Here is a 14,756-nt window from a genome sequence, read left to right on the forward strand (position 1 = left end):
CGACCAATATGTCGAGGAACCAACTAGAGGGCTGGCCATCCCAGACTGGGTGATGTGTAACGAGAAATGACTAATAGCAATCTTGTTGTGCAAGGCCCATTGGGGAAGAGTGACCATAATATGGCAGAATTCTTTATTACAATGGAGAGTGACACAGTTAATTCAGAGACTCGGATCCTGAACTTAAGAAAAGGTAACTTCGATGGTATGAGACGTGAATTGGCTAGAATACACTAGCGAGTGATACTTAAAGGGTTGATGGTGGATAGGCAATGGCAAACATTTAAAGATCACATGGATGAACTTCAACAATTGTACATCCCTGTCTGGAGTAAAAATAAAACGGGAAAGGTGACTCAACCGTGGCTAACAAGGGAAATTAAGGATAGTGTTAAATCCAAGGAAGAGGCATATAAATTGGCAAGAAAAAGCAGCAAACCTGAGGACTGGGAGAATTTTGTAATACAGCAGAGGAGGACAAAGGGTTTAATTAGGAGAGGGTAAAAAGAGTATGAGAGGAAGCTTGCTGGGAACATAAAAACTGACTGCTAAAACTTCTATAGATATGTGAAGCGAAAAAGATTAGTGAAAACAAACATAGGTCCCTTGCAGTCAGATTCAGGTAAATTTATAATGGGGAACAAAGAAATGGCGGACTAGTTAAACAAATACTTTGGTTCTGTTTTCAAGAAGGAAGACACAAATAACCTTCCGGAAATACTAGGAGACTGAGGGTCCAGTGAGAAGGAGGAACTGAAGGATATCCTTATAAAGCGGGAAATTGTGTTAGGGAAATTGATGGGATTGAAGGCCGATAAATCCCCGGGGCCTGATAGTCTGCATCCCAGAGTACTTAAGGAAGTGACCATAGAAATAGTGGATGCATTGGTGATCATTTTCCAACAGTCTATCGACTCTGGATCAGTTCCTATGGACTGGAGGGTAGCTAATGTAACACCACTGTTTAAAAAAGGAGGGAGAGAGAAAACAGGTAATTATAGACCGGTTAGGCTGACATCAGTAGTGGGGAAAATGTTGGAATCAATTATTAAAGATGAAATAGCAGCGCATTTGGAAAGCAGTGACAGGATCAGTCCAAGTCAGCATGGATTTATGAAAGGGAAATCATGCTTCACAAATCTTCTGGAATTTTTTGAGGATGTAACTAGTAGAGTGGACAAGGGAGAACCAGTGGATGTGGTGTATTTGGACTTTCAAAAGGCTTTTGACAAGGTCCCGTACAAGAGATTGGTGTGCAAAGTCAAAGCACATGGTATTGGGGGTAATGTACTGACGTGGATAGAGAACTGGTTGGCAAACAGGAAGCAGAGTCGGGATAACGGGTCCTTTTCAGAATGGCAGGCAGTGACTAATGGAGTGCCACAGGGCTCAGTGCTGGGACCCCAGCTCTTTACAATGTACATTAATGCTTTAAATGAAGGAATTGATTGTAATATCTCCAAGTTTGCAGATGACACTAAACTGGGTGGCGGTGTGAGCTGTGAGGAGGATGCTAAGAGGCTGCAGGATGATTTGGACAGGTTGGGCAAGTGGGCAAATACATGGCAGATGCAGTATAATGTGGATAAATGTGAGGTTATCCACTTTGGGGGCAAAAACACAAAGGCAGAATATTATCTGAATGGCGGCAGATTAGGAAAGGAGAAGTTGCAACGAGACCTGGGTGTCATGGTTCATCAGTCATTGAAAGTTGGCATGCAGGTACAACAGGCGGTGAAGAAGGCAAATAGTATGTTGGCCTTCATAGCTAGGGGATTTGAGTAAAGGAGCAAGGAGGTCTTACTGCAGTTGTACAGGGCCTTGGTGAGGCCTCAGCTGGAATATTGTGTTCAGTTTTGTTCTCCTAACCTGAGGAAGGATGTTCTTGCTATTGAGGGAGTGCAGCAAAGGTTCACCAGACTGATTCCCGGGATGGCGGGACTGACATATGAGGAGAGACTGGATCAACTGGGCCTTTATACACTGGAGTTTAGAAGGATGAGAGGTGATCTCATAGAAACTTATTAAATTCTGACGGGACTGGACAGGTTAGATGCGGAAGAATGTTCCCGATTGTGGGGAAGTCCAGAAACAGGGGACACAGTCTTAGGATCAGGGGTAGGCCATTTAGGACTGAGATGAGGAGAAACTTCTTCACTCAGAGAGTTGTTAACCTGTGGCATTCCCGACCTCAGAGAGTTGTTGATGCTAGTTCATTGGATATAATCAAGCGGGAGTTAGATATGGTCCTTACGGCTAAAGGGATCAAGGGGTATGGAGAGAAAGTAGGAAATGGGTACTGAGGGAATGATCAGCCATGATCTTATTGAATGGTGGTGCAGGGATCGAATGGCCTATTCTGCACCTATTTTCTATGTTTCTATATTTCTATATCAGCGTCCACTGGTGAGCAAGCATTGTGGTTCCCAACCAATCCTGTACCCTTTTACTTTTGAAACACCCCAAATATACGTCTCCGCAATACAACCATGCATCGCACTGTTACCATGTAGATAGAGAAAGTTACATTCAAGGTTCGTTAACTATGGCCTCCCATCGACTCCAGAGTGCCTGACTTCTCCTTTTACAAGTAATACACAACGGGTGTATCACAATCAAAAGCTGTACAATGACAAGAGCATGTGAGCATATCCGGATCCACGGGGGAACCTCCACACTTATACCAAGGTCCCACCAGGGCGGGGAATTTATCCCTTTAATTCTTTCCCCTGTGTCCCGGTTTGTCTGTTCCAATGTGAAATAATGTTTTTGGGATAGCTCAATGGCCTTTAATAACGTTGTTCGGTGTTCCGGCAGAAAAGGAATCTGATACTCGAACTGGGTAATGTATTATTGCAGGTTCAGGATCGTGTCATTTACCGTAAGGTGTACCGCGGATGGTTCTGGGAATGGAATAATACGTTCCTATACCGCTTGAACTTCGGCGTGGGGTTTGAAGCTGAAAGTGCTGTCGGTGACCGGACACCAAGTGTCCCAGTGCACTCTATACCGGTGCACACTCGTGGTTACGCAGTATGTCCCGGTGCCCGCATATGCTACCTGAGGTGGAACATGGCTCTGAGCCCTCACTTCCATGGTGCAGTTGATGGACTCTCGGATTCAAACCCGCACTCTGGCCGATCGAACGCGTTCAAATGCTGGGGACGCAATATGACGTGTGCACCCCTGCTCTGGCACCCCTTGAGGTCAGTGCCGGTCATGGTGTGCTCCCACTTTATAACAACTGGTGGGACCGTATGATACCACACGTGCACCCCTTCCTGTATGATCCCAATGTTCTCCACCCTGTATATCGGTGCCGATTGTGATGCCCCACCCATTACCGGCATACGCAACACCATCCCCATGATTGTGTGGTTGGACCGACCGCAATCCACTGGGACTGCATTGGCTTCGGAGGCTAGACGGAGCTGACACGGGCTCATCGAATTACTCTACAGGCTGAGCGCTGCGAGGTGCCGGTTGCTGATCCATGACGGAACATGACATTGCTGGAGGTCCTCTAAATTACTGCACCCCTTGCTCAGCAACCAGGCACTGTACAGCACACACACTTCGTTTCGTGCTGCCTTCGCCGAGGTATTCCTGTCCTCCTGTATTAATGCATTTACAGTCTTTGTGTGTGTCTCCAGCTCTGCGATAACCTCCTTTAAATGGACAGTCATTGCCTGGTCCTCCTCTAACTCCGACCCTACCACCGCATTCCCTTCCCCCAGGATTTTCTGCAGCTGGCCCTTTAAACCGCTAACCTGCATCTGCAGCTGCACGTTGTCCATGCTGTTGACAGGAGATGTACCCGCGCTAAACGCCGTAGTGACATCATTGAGCACCCCTCGCCTCTGCCTCCCTGGACCAACGTTATCGATACACTCCCATATCATACAATCTTTCCCGACTCACATCCTGTAACTGAGTTCAAAGAGCTGGCGGAACATTTCTTTAATGAGCGCCTCATACAGCTGCTCAGTTTCTTTTGGACACCACTCGGACAGATGTACCCCGGTTAGGTTTAAAATGACTGACGCGACCGCGTAATGCAGCCTCTGGAATTAAACCTTTCCAGTCGAGACTAAAACTAAACCATTCCCTGGGCCTGGTGTGGTGGCTGGAGACCTAACTTCTGTTGTCTGTACCGGTGGGGCTGTGGGAAGGGGCTTCCACTTGTGTGCTACAAGTTCAGTGGCATTTATTGTGTTGGAAGGGTCTGGGATCACGCAGGAGTCCATACTCCGATCCCATCTGATCCCAGTCCCGGCATCCTGCCATTGCTCAAAAAGGCAATCGACACACCCGCTGGGCAGATCCTCTCCGACCCCCACATACACACATAAATTCCCTGTTCCTCCTTCCACCACTTGTCCCAGCACACTTCCACTCCCCACTTTAACCCCGTGATCTGTCGGTATGTATTGTTACCCAGTTGTTCCCAGTCCGCTGTCAGGTTCCCCGTGTCCTGACTCAATTTCCTGAGCCACCACCACCGTCTCAGGGGAATGTGTCCCTTGCACTCCAAGCATACGCGCTTGCCTTCGGTCACCCCAACCCGTGAGGCTGTGACCTTCAGTCTGGGACACGGTATGGAAGCCTCCCCGTATGTGAACCCAGCGTGGTTGGAGTATTTCGTCGAATTCAACCCCAGCCACCCTGGCCACCTTCCCTCGTGGAAGTAGGTTGCCAGCCCGTCTGTGTCCCCTGTCCTACCCACCTGTGTCATGGTGGGTCCATTTCCCCCAGTACATCCGTAGAGGAAGGACGACTCAGCGTTCCCCCTCCTGCTGTACCCTGTTCCGGCCAAGCTCCAAAGAACGATTACCAGGATTGTCTCCCTCTTTCTCTCGGCTTCCTGTGAAGATACAAAGAAACAACAACCTTTCTGTGAGAGGATATACCTCCACAGGTCTGGCTTCATCAAAACACACTGTAAAACACAAAACTGAGAAGGAAACTATATACACCGCCACCCGTCTCTAGGTGGCCACGCTAGGTCTCTATGACCCTGGGCCTTTTACGGCTCCTCGGCGGTGTGTAAGGAGGTGACCACGGCGTTCTCGGCCGTGGGATCCTGCTACTCCTCCTAACCACCACCACCACGGGCTCCTCACTGTCCCAAACTATGGGAGCAAGACCCGCATCCACCATGCTGTTTACAGCGCCTTGGTGCTTCTTTCTGTTTCTCGCTCTTTCCCCCGGGTTAAACAACTTGCACTGGTTCACATGGAACCACTTTGTGCGGTTCGGAAGCTTAACCGCGTACACCGTGGGACTGGCCTTATCTTCGACGCTGTAGGGTCCCATGTACAACGGCTCCAACGTGCCCACACGAGCGTAATTGTGGATCATGACCTAATCCGCTACCTTCCACTGGTGGATTCTCCGGGGTTTGAGCAGCAACCGATTGCTCTGGTGCTGCTTCCCCATGTTGTTGGCAGCTTGCCAATGAATCTGATTCAAATGCTCGAACAGATTCTTGACAAACTTGTCCCGGTTTACCTCTCTCACCTGCCCCGCTGTGAGAACATGGGTGGGCCAGTCATGAGCTCATGCGGGAACTACCCTGTGCTTCTGGAGAGGCTGGCTCGGACCCCCATTTGGACAAACAGCAGGACCTCAACCCACTTTTTCGGGGACTGTCCTGTTTCCTTCCGCAGCCTTTCTCTGATGGTCCGATTAAGACGCTCCACAACCCCCGATGACTGGGTTGTGAGCCACATGCCATTTTCCTTCTATCCCTAGCACTTTCAAGGTAGCCTGCATGACCTGCCCTGTGAAGTGCTCCCCTGGTCGGACTCCACGATCTGCGTCAGTCCCCACCTAGAGTACACTTCCCTCACCAAGATCCTTGCTGGCACCAATGCTATGGCTGATCGGCAAGGGAAGGCCTCAACCCACTTGGCGAAAACGTCCATTAGGACCAAACAGTACTTGTAACCCCCTTTGCGGTGGGCAATGGCCGAATGTAATCAATCTGTACCGACTGCCATGATCCCTCTACCCTTCTCGTGTGTCCCATGGGAACCTTTCTTTTCTGGGGATCGGAGTTGTTTGTGCGCACACCAGACAGTCTGCGCAAAAATTGCAGACATCCTCGCTCAGTTGCGGCCACCACCCTGCCTGTTCTACCCTCTACCAGGTAGTCTCCGGCCCTGGGTGTCGAGCTCCTAGGCCCCTGTGGACAATCTGGAGAAATTCCCTCTGGTGCTGTTCTGGGACCACCCACTGATCTCCCCTAAAAAGCATTCCCTCCTTTAAAGTAATGCCCACTACCCCGAATGGGCCTTCTACCTTTTCTACCCTAGCCAGCTGCTCCAGGACAACCTTGAGGACAGGATCCTGTGCCTGGACTTTCCTCAAGTCCGAGGCCAATGCTACCCCTACACTAACTTGTGTTCCCCCTTTGTCCCAGATCGCTGCTACTGGCTGGACTCGTATGAGTCCCAAAACTCTCCTGTTTTGGCTCCCTCCTTGGCTAACTCATCAGTCTTTTGGTTGCCTTCCCCTCTGGGCTCTGTCTTGGAATAGGCCTTTACTTTATGAATGTAATGGCTTCCCTGGGTTCCCGTGGCCTCTAAGATCCTTTGCAACAGTGATTTGGTTGCTAAGGGCTTCCCGTCTGTGGATGTGAAACCGCGACGAGACCAGATGGCCAAGTATTCGGTGCACGAATTGCATGTGAACATGGAATTTGAGCAGATGGTGTAAGGGGTCAGGAACTCGTCGGCGTGGGTAACGACATACACCACTGCCGACAGTTCGACGTGCTGAGCGCTCAGGGTGCTCAGGAGTTTAATGGCCTTTGCAATGCCTGCCGTCGGGTCATAAATCGCACATCCAGTGAAACGCTCCCCTGCTACCACCGAACTGGATCCATCGACATATATTTCGCGGCCTATGGGGTGTAACTCGGCCCGAAATCCTAAGTCTACGTCCCATACTCCCTCTACCGAACACTTATGGGCCGCAAGCTTGAGTTCACACAGGTCTTGCACTCTCAGATTTATCTGTGAGAGCAATAATGTCCAGCGAGCAATGCGAATACTACTCACTGTGCCGTCCTTTATCCTCCCATCTAATAACATCTGAGTGGGGGTATGGTGGGTTAGTAGAATGATCTGGGATGACCCCGTGAAGATCTAGGAGCACTTCACGGCCCAATGCGTGGCAAGGAGATGCCTCTCACAATTGGAATATCCCCATTCTACATCTGTGAGGACTCTCGAGGAGTAAGCCACGGGTCTCAGTTTTCCGTGCCGCTCCTGGAGCAGCACCGCTCTCAAACTGTCCCCGCTGGCTGCTACTTCTAAAAATAAGTCCTCCCCACCATTAATCGCCCCTAGAGCGGGTGCCATCTGCAGGTCTCCCTTGAGACGATTAAACGCTGCATGCAGTCCTCATCCCACTCCCATCCCACTCCCTTGTGGAGGAGCTGAAGTAGAGGGGCTGCCGTGGCGACGTAATCCTCAATAAAATCCCTGCAGTACCCCGTGAGCCCCAGGAAGGATCACCCCCGTCACGGTCATGGGGGCTGGTAACTCCTGTACCGCCTTCCGTTTGGCCTCGTCTATAGCCCTTTCCCCAACCCTCATGGCCAGCCCGGGGAATTTTAACTTCCCTCTGACCGATCTGAGCTTTCTTGGGATTGACCTTGAACCCGGTGTCCTTCAACAACTCCAGCAGCTCGGCCAGCAGCGGACCATGCTCCTCCTGTTCGTTGGAGAACAGAAGCAAATCGTCCACATACTGCACCAACTGCTGGGGCCTGCTACAACCCTTTAAACTGTGAGCCATACACTGGTGAAAAATGGAGGGGTTGTTGTGGTAACCCTGGGAAAAGCACGTCCAGGTATACCGTTGCTCTTTAAATGTGAATGCGAACTTGTACTGGTCCTCTCTTTTGAGGGGAATTGGCCAGAACCCATTCGATATATCCAGCACCGTGAATGTGGTTGCGGATGCTGGAATGCTCCCTATCAGGTCAGCTACGGACGCGGCAGTGGGCGCGCAAGCTGGGATGTTCTTGTTGAGCACCTGATAGTCCACGGTGGTCCTCCACGACTGGTCCGGTTTCCGAACCGGATAAAGTGGAGAGTTCACGTGTGTGGCTATGGGCCTCAATACCTCCTGGGCTACCAGGGATCCCAGTGTGGTCTTTAAGTCGGCTTCTGCCTCCCTGGGAAAAATATGCTGTTTCTGCGGCCGGGACATAGGGTCTCCTTGTACCCTGACTTCTACCCCCATCACCCTACCGCAGTCATGTTTGTGTGTGGCAAACGATGTGAGATTGTCCTGCACGTAAGCCTGGTACTCGGCCGGGGTAGTATTGATCAATTGCTCTAGGTCGGAACTACGCTTCAGCTTCATCATACACCCTGTGCCGTTACCCTCCCCCTTCCTTGGGATCACTACAACTTCTTCCTCCTTATCGGAACCCACAGCTCCCCAAAGGCAGTGATTCCTCAAATCCACTATAATTCTATGGGCTAACATAAAGTCAGCCCCTAGGGCTCCTGACCCCGGCTGCTCCCATTTCAGCAGGACGCACTTCCATTTTGCGTGGAGTGATCCTAAATCGATGGCTAGCGGCCTGGAGATCGACCCCACCTGCTCGTTCCCTGTGAACCCCACCAGACTGTGTGGAACCTTGCTAGACAAAGGTGAGGTTGTCGGATCATTTGCATGAATCACCGTGCTGGAAGCCCCGGTGTCCAACAAATACTTCCCCTCTACCTTCTCCACCCCCATTTTCACGCATGGTTTACTCCACTCATCGTACGTGAGCGAGCACAGGTACTCAGGCTGGGTGCGCACTAGTCAGGGTGGTGGGATTACCGGAGTAGTCGGGATTTCTCTTCTTACGGCAGCATCTACCCTTCCCTGCTCTGGCACAAGAACTGTCCGAGGGGCCACCAGAACATCAAATTATTGCGGGGTCGGGTCCTTCACCTCGACAGGTTTTGTCTTAGGCACTGGAGGATTCCCTTTGCCTTGCCCCCTCCTCAGGGCTGGGCAGTCTCTCCTCCAGTGTCTCGTCTTCCCACACCTGAAACTCATCCTAGCTCTCTCTGAGCTACCTCTGTCCTGGCGCCATTTCCTTTTACTACCCTCACTGGCCTTTAATTTGTGAACCTTCCATTTAACTGGTTTGACCTCCTCCACGGCAGCCTTAAATGCCAAACTCATGTGACGGAGCACACCGGCCTCCGTATTCTGGAGATTCTCAGGGTCAAACCAGTTCTCGGACTTTACCCTAATCTGGGGCAAACTCTTTGAAACTAGGGACCTGAGCCAATGGTTCCTTGGCTCCCCCTGCAACTGCGCTCGGTCCAGCACTCCATCACAGGCTTTGTTATAGACCGGCCAGAGCCAGGCTGCAAAAGCTTGAGGTACTTCCCCAGCCAGTTGCAGCATCCCTGGAGAATGGACTACCTTGGGTGTAACCCACGGCTCTTTGGAATTCCTCCTTTCAGCCCTCTATGGTTCCCTGTCCCCTCTTGCTTTCGGCAGATAGGGCCTGATACATCTTCCCATCCAGGGAAAATAATAGCAGCTTGTGAACCTCTGCTTCGTTACACCCATTAATCCCTCCCACCTGTTCCACCTCCGTGAAGTGGGCCGATGGATCTCCTTCGTTGGTAAACGTAGACATCCCTGAAATCATAGTTTGCAGCTTTGGGGTTGTGAATGGAACCACAAAATCGCTTTGCAGCGCTCCCTGCCCTTGACCGTATTTCTGCTGCCATATGGGGTGCATAGGTCCCTTTGGCGCTTCAAGCGCTGGTCGAACATTCCTATCTTGCCACCAATCCTCGCAATCTCCTCCTTCCTCTTCCCAGTGGACCCGAGCTTCCCCCGGGGCCATCAAGCAAACCATGCCTTTGGCTTTGGCAAGAGCTTGGGTCGAGCTTTGGATTTTTTCTTGGCAGGGCCCATGATTCCCACCCTCAAACCCCCTACTGCTAGCTCCCCTGTAAGCTGTCTTAATATCCTTCAGTTGCCCCTCCAGCCCGTTTACTTCGCTCGCTAAATGAGCGGTCTCCTCCCGTGTGACCTGCTCATGGAGTTTGACATTGCAGGTACTCCCTTTTGTTACGGGAGGTTTCCTCCTGAGTGTGCCTCTCCTGCTTTTCTTCGCTCAACTCATCTAAAAGCCTCGTTCATACCACGGCCCTTGCGGCTGACTGCTCCTTGGACTCTTTGAGCTCTGCCTTAAGTGCACCAACCTGCTCCCTAAACAGTTGGACTTGCTTCTGCTGACACAGGAATCAGATGGCCTTTTCTTTTGCCTTTCTATGCCCCTTACTCCCCACTATGTCCACTCAGCGGCCTTGTCCTCTGGACTCTCCACCCGCAAAAGGTCTAGTGCCCACTGTTGTGTTACATTAACTTTCCCAAAGATATATGAGGAAATCCTAGTCCCCATTGCTGATCTCTTGGCCTTAATATCTTCCATAACTCTCTGTTCAGCACACCCAGCTCATGCCGCAGTCACCATCCCTCAGGTGTTTTTGCTGCACCCCCATGTTACACTAGTTCTAGACCCAGGAGTGATTATTGTACTGAACAGATGAATGAGTCACAGATAAATACCTCGGTCTCAACCGGCAATGCTTTATTAAAGCTAAACACACACCTACACCCAGTAAAACCACACACCCTCTGGTGTGTAAAACAAACAAATGCAGTACAATACACAGTGTGGCCTGTCTAACAGGCCCCTAATGCAAAGTACCCCAATGTCTAAAACACCTCCCCTGTAAACCCCTAAGAATTTGGTCAGGAGAACGCATGAAACCGCCTCACACTGTGGCTGTGATCTTAAAAGATGTGTGTGCAGAAATGTTCACTGATTTCACTGGATTACTCGTTGCTTCTTCCAATGTAAAGGTGTCTCTTCTGGTTTCTTCTCTCCGTCACAATACGGAGGGTTGGATTCTTGTAGGGGCGAAGTAGCGAGGCAAGAGAGAGACAGATGGCCACATGGCCTCCTTTTATATCCAAGTCTATTTTCCCTTCCTGGGTCATTGCTGTTGAGGCTTCCTATGGGTGTTTCTTCCTTTGGCCTTTGTTTCAAGGTTTCCTGTGGGTATGTCTTTTGCTTTTACACAATAAAGTTCCTTGTTTTCGAGGCTTCCTGTGTTTGAGTCCAGTGATGGGTTTTCGCTTCCAGGCAGTCTGGGCTTAATGGCTCTCTATTGTTCTGGTAACTCATCCTGGTAATTGATGAGATCACCTTGCCAAACAATGGACTCCATTAGCCCACCTCCTGCCTTATGTTGGCCATTGTCATTCCACACTCCCTGCCCAACATTCTAAGTCCAACATGGAGCCGCACCTGGGTCTCACACACAAACAGTTTTCTTTCTGCGGTGAGAAAAATATTAAACGCAATGTCCAATAAATCTTTGGGGGTTTGATGCTTCCAGTCCTTACATATGGCATAATTGCAGAGTGTGAGAAAATGATTTCCAAATGTCCTACAACTTGATACAACATCCTTGGACAATTTCTCATTTGAAAGAAGAAAGAATTGCTATTTATGTATTTGTCATGTCCTCATCATGTACCAAGTTCTTTCAGAGCTAATAAATTATTTTGATGTGAAGTCAGTGTTGTAATGTAGGTAAATACGGCAGGCAATTTGCACACAGCCAGGCCCCACAAGCAGCAATAAGACAAATTATTGAGTCTTGTGACGATCACGTGACTGGCTAAGCCGCTCCCAACTCAACAGGTCCATCAACCTGTGAGCTTACTCGCAGGCGCATATATTACAGTACCTGAAAATGGAAAAATCCTAATTCTGAGTATAGGAGCAGGGGCAGGTCATACTGTAGTTGTACAGGGCCTTGCTGAGGCCTCACCTGGAGTATTGTTCAGTTTTGGTCTCCTAATTTGAGGAAGGACATTCTTGCTATTGAGGGAGTGCAACGAAGGTTCACCAGACTGATTCCAGGGATGGCTGGACTGACATATGAGGAGAGACTGGATCGACTGGGCCTTTATTCACTGGAGTTTAGAAGGATGAGAGGGGACCTCATAGAAACATATAAAATTCTGACAGGACTGGACAGGTTAGATACGATGTTGGGGAAGTCCAGAACCAGGGGACACAGTCTAAGGATAAGGGGTAAGCCATTTAGGACTGAGATGAGGAGAAGCTTCTTCACTCAGAGAGTTGTTAACCTGTGGAATTCCCTACCGCAGAGAGTTGTTGATGTCAGTTTGTTGGATATATTCAAGAGGGAGTTAGATGTGGCCCTTACGGCTAAAGGGATCAAGGGGTTAGGAGAGAAAGCAGGAAAGGGGTACTGAGGTGAATGATCAGCCATGATCTTATTGAATGGTGGTGCAGGCTCGAAGGGCCGATTGGCCTACTCCTGCACCTATTTTCTATGTTTCTATGTTTCTATAAATGAACAGTTACGCTGATTTTGGTGATGTTGGTTGAGGGAGGAATCTTTGCCAGGACACTGGGAGAGATTCCTAACCTTCAAATAGTGCAATGGGATCTTTTCTCTCCACCTGCACAGGCAGATTGAGCCTTTGTTTTACATTTCTTAGTGTCAAATTTAGCTTGTCTGTAGCAGACTTCCAGTACTGGTGTGGAGCTTAGATTTTAAAGTATTGACCCCAGCCCGACAAATTATCAGGGATTTTGTTATTGAAATTTTCTTGAGAGAATGTTGCTTGGATTGGATAGCAAAAGTCTGAACCCTTCGGAACAAAGGGAATAATTTTCCAGGTTTGTTTTGCAAGTGAGTAGCTTTGCTCACTGATCACACATATTGGAAAATAGCAAGTGTGCTGCCCAGATTTTCCAGCCATTAAAATGAATGGAAAGAAGATTGTGAGCAGCACATGAATGATTTCCCAATGTTTGGTGCTGCCAGACGAGACTTCCTGTAGCAGTACAAAGTCAGAATCTCGGCCATGAATTTAGCATCGTGTTTATTTTGCATTCCATGCAAGTAAAATATCAAACTGTACAAATAAACCAGCTGTACACATCAAGAATCATAGAATGGTTACAGCAAATTAGGAGGTCATCAGCCCGTCTGTGGTATATTCTCTACGACATCACAACACACTCAGACTACAAGATGGCTCCATTCCATTTTATTGTTGTAAACAGCAATGGCTGCATTACCACAGTAGTCCACTAGGTGGAGCTTATTATTACACTTCTCCCTTCTTAATGAAGTCATCATAATAAAATAATCATCTTACATAACTTGCATGGTTATACATAGCAAAAGATATCGACTTATTTTGCCATATTTACAAATCAAACTTAACCACTTGTTTTCTGTTTCGAAGAGGAGACTTTCGCTCTCGCACAGAATTTTCCGAACATGGTGTCAAACTTAGACTTATTCTAGGCTGATCCTGAAGAGTTTCCTCCAAGGAATGCCCTTCATCTACATTTGAACTCACTCTCTACAACTTCAGACTGTTTGTCTGCCTGACTCAGATTCAGACTTAAATTCTGACTTTCTCTTGGACTTGTTTCTAATACTCCTGATGTAGGATTTTCAACTGGTACTCTACATGTCTCATGAGTCAGAAATAATCGAATCATTCCAACTTTCAACTCCTTCCACATCTGTAGGTAAAATATGATCAATGTGAATAAACCTAACCTGTCCATGATCAAACATCTTCACCAAATATGTGTGAGGACCACATATTTTCACCACCCTTCCTGGTAACCACTTTAACCATTTATGGTGATTGTTCTTCATTCTCACCTTCTGATTTAATTTCACAGTTCTCTCTCTTACTCTACCTCTATCATGATTCTCTTTCTGCCTTAATTGTTTCTCTTCTACAGACTGTGCCAAGTTTGGTTTTAACAACGAAAACCTGGTTCGTGGCTGTCGTTTCAGAAACAACTCTGCTGGTGTTCTACCAGTAGTTGTATGAAGAATATTATGATAAGTAATTAGAAAATTGGCTAATTTGTGATCCAACAATAACTGTAATTTATTTGGATTTAGACCCAACATTTGTTTGATGAGAGTACGTTGTACAATTTCTACTGTGCACTCTGCTGCACCACTTCAAGGGTGGTATGGTGGAACCTTGGTATGTTTCACACCATTCTGCTCATGAACTGTGCAAATTCTTCTGAACAAAATTGTGGCCCATTATCAGACACAATCTCTTTTGGGAGACCATATAAAAGAAAATTATCTTCAGTTTCTTGCTTACCGATTGACATGTACATTGACTATCTTTATCTAGATCTGGCCACCAGAAGTAACTGCGTACAAAACACTTGGTTAAACACATTCCCAGATGCTGGTTATGAAGATCTACTAATAATTTGGACCAATTTATTTGGGATAACCACTCTTGCATCCCACATGATACAATCTTTATCCACTGATAATGAATTCCAATGAACAAAGTATGAATGAAAATATTTCTCTGTTACATGATTTGGCCAGCTATTTGCTATTTAATCATCCACCTTTGACATAACTGGGTCACATTTGGTTGCTCTACCAATCTCTTCAGTTCTGACTGGCAGTTCATCAATGTATGAAAAAGAGAACACTTCTTCCCTATTGGGTGTAACTTGTGATGGGGAAGGCAACCTAGACATAGCATCAGCATTAATGTGATCAGCTGATCGTCTGTACTCAATGTCATACGTATATGCTGACAAAATCAAAGCCCATCTCTGCATTTGGGCTGCAGCTAAGGATGGAACTGGCAACTTTGGATGGAGGATT

The sequence above is a fragment of the Pristiophorus japonicus genome, chromosome 1, assembly GCF_044704955.1.
Source record: "Pristiophorus japonicus isolate sPriJap1 chromosome 1, sPriJap1.hap1, whole genome shotgun sequence".
NCBI classification, from domain to species: Eukaryota; Metazoa; Chordata; class Chondrichthyes; family Pristiophoridae; genus Pristiophorus; species Pristiophorus japonicus.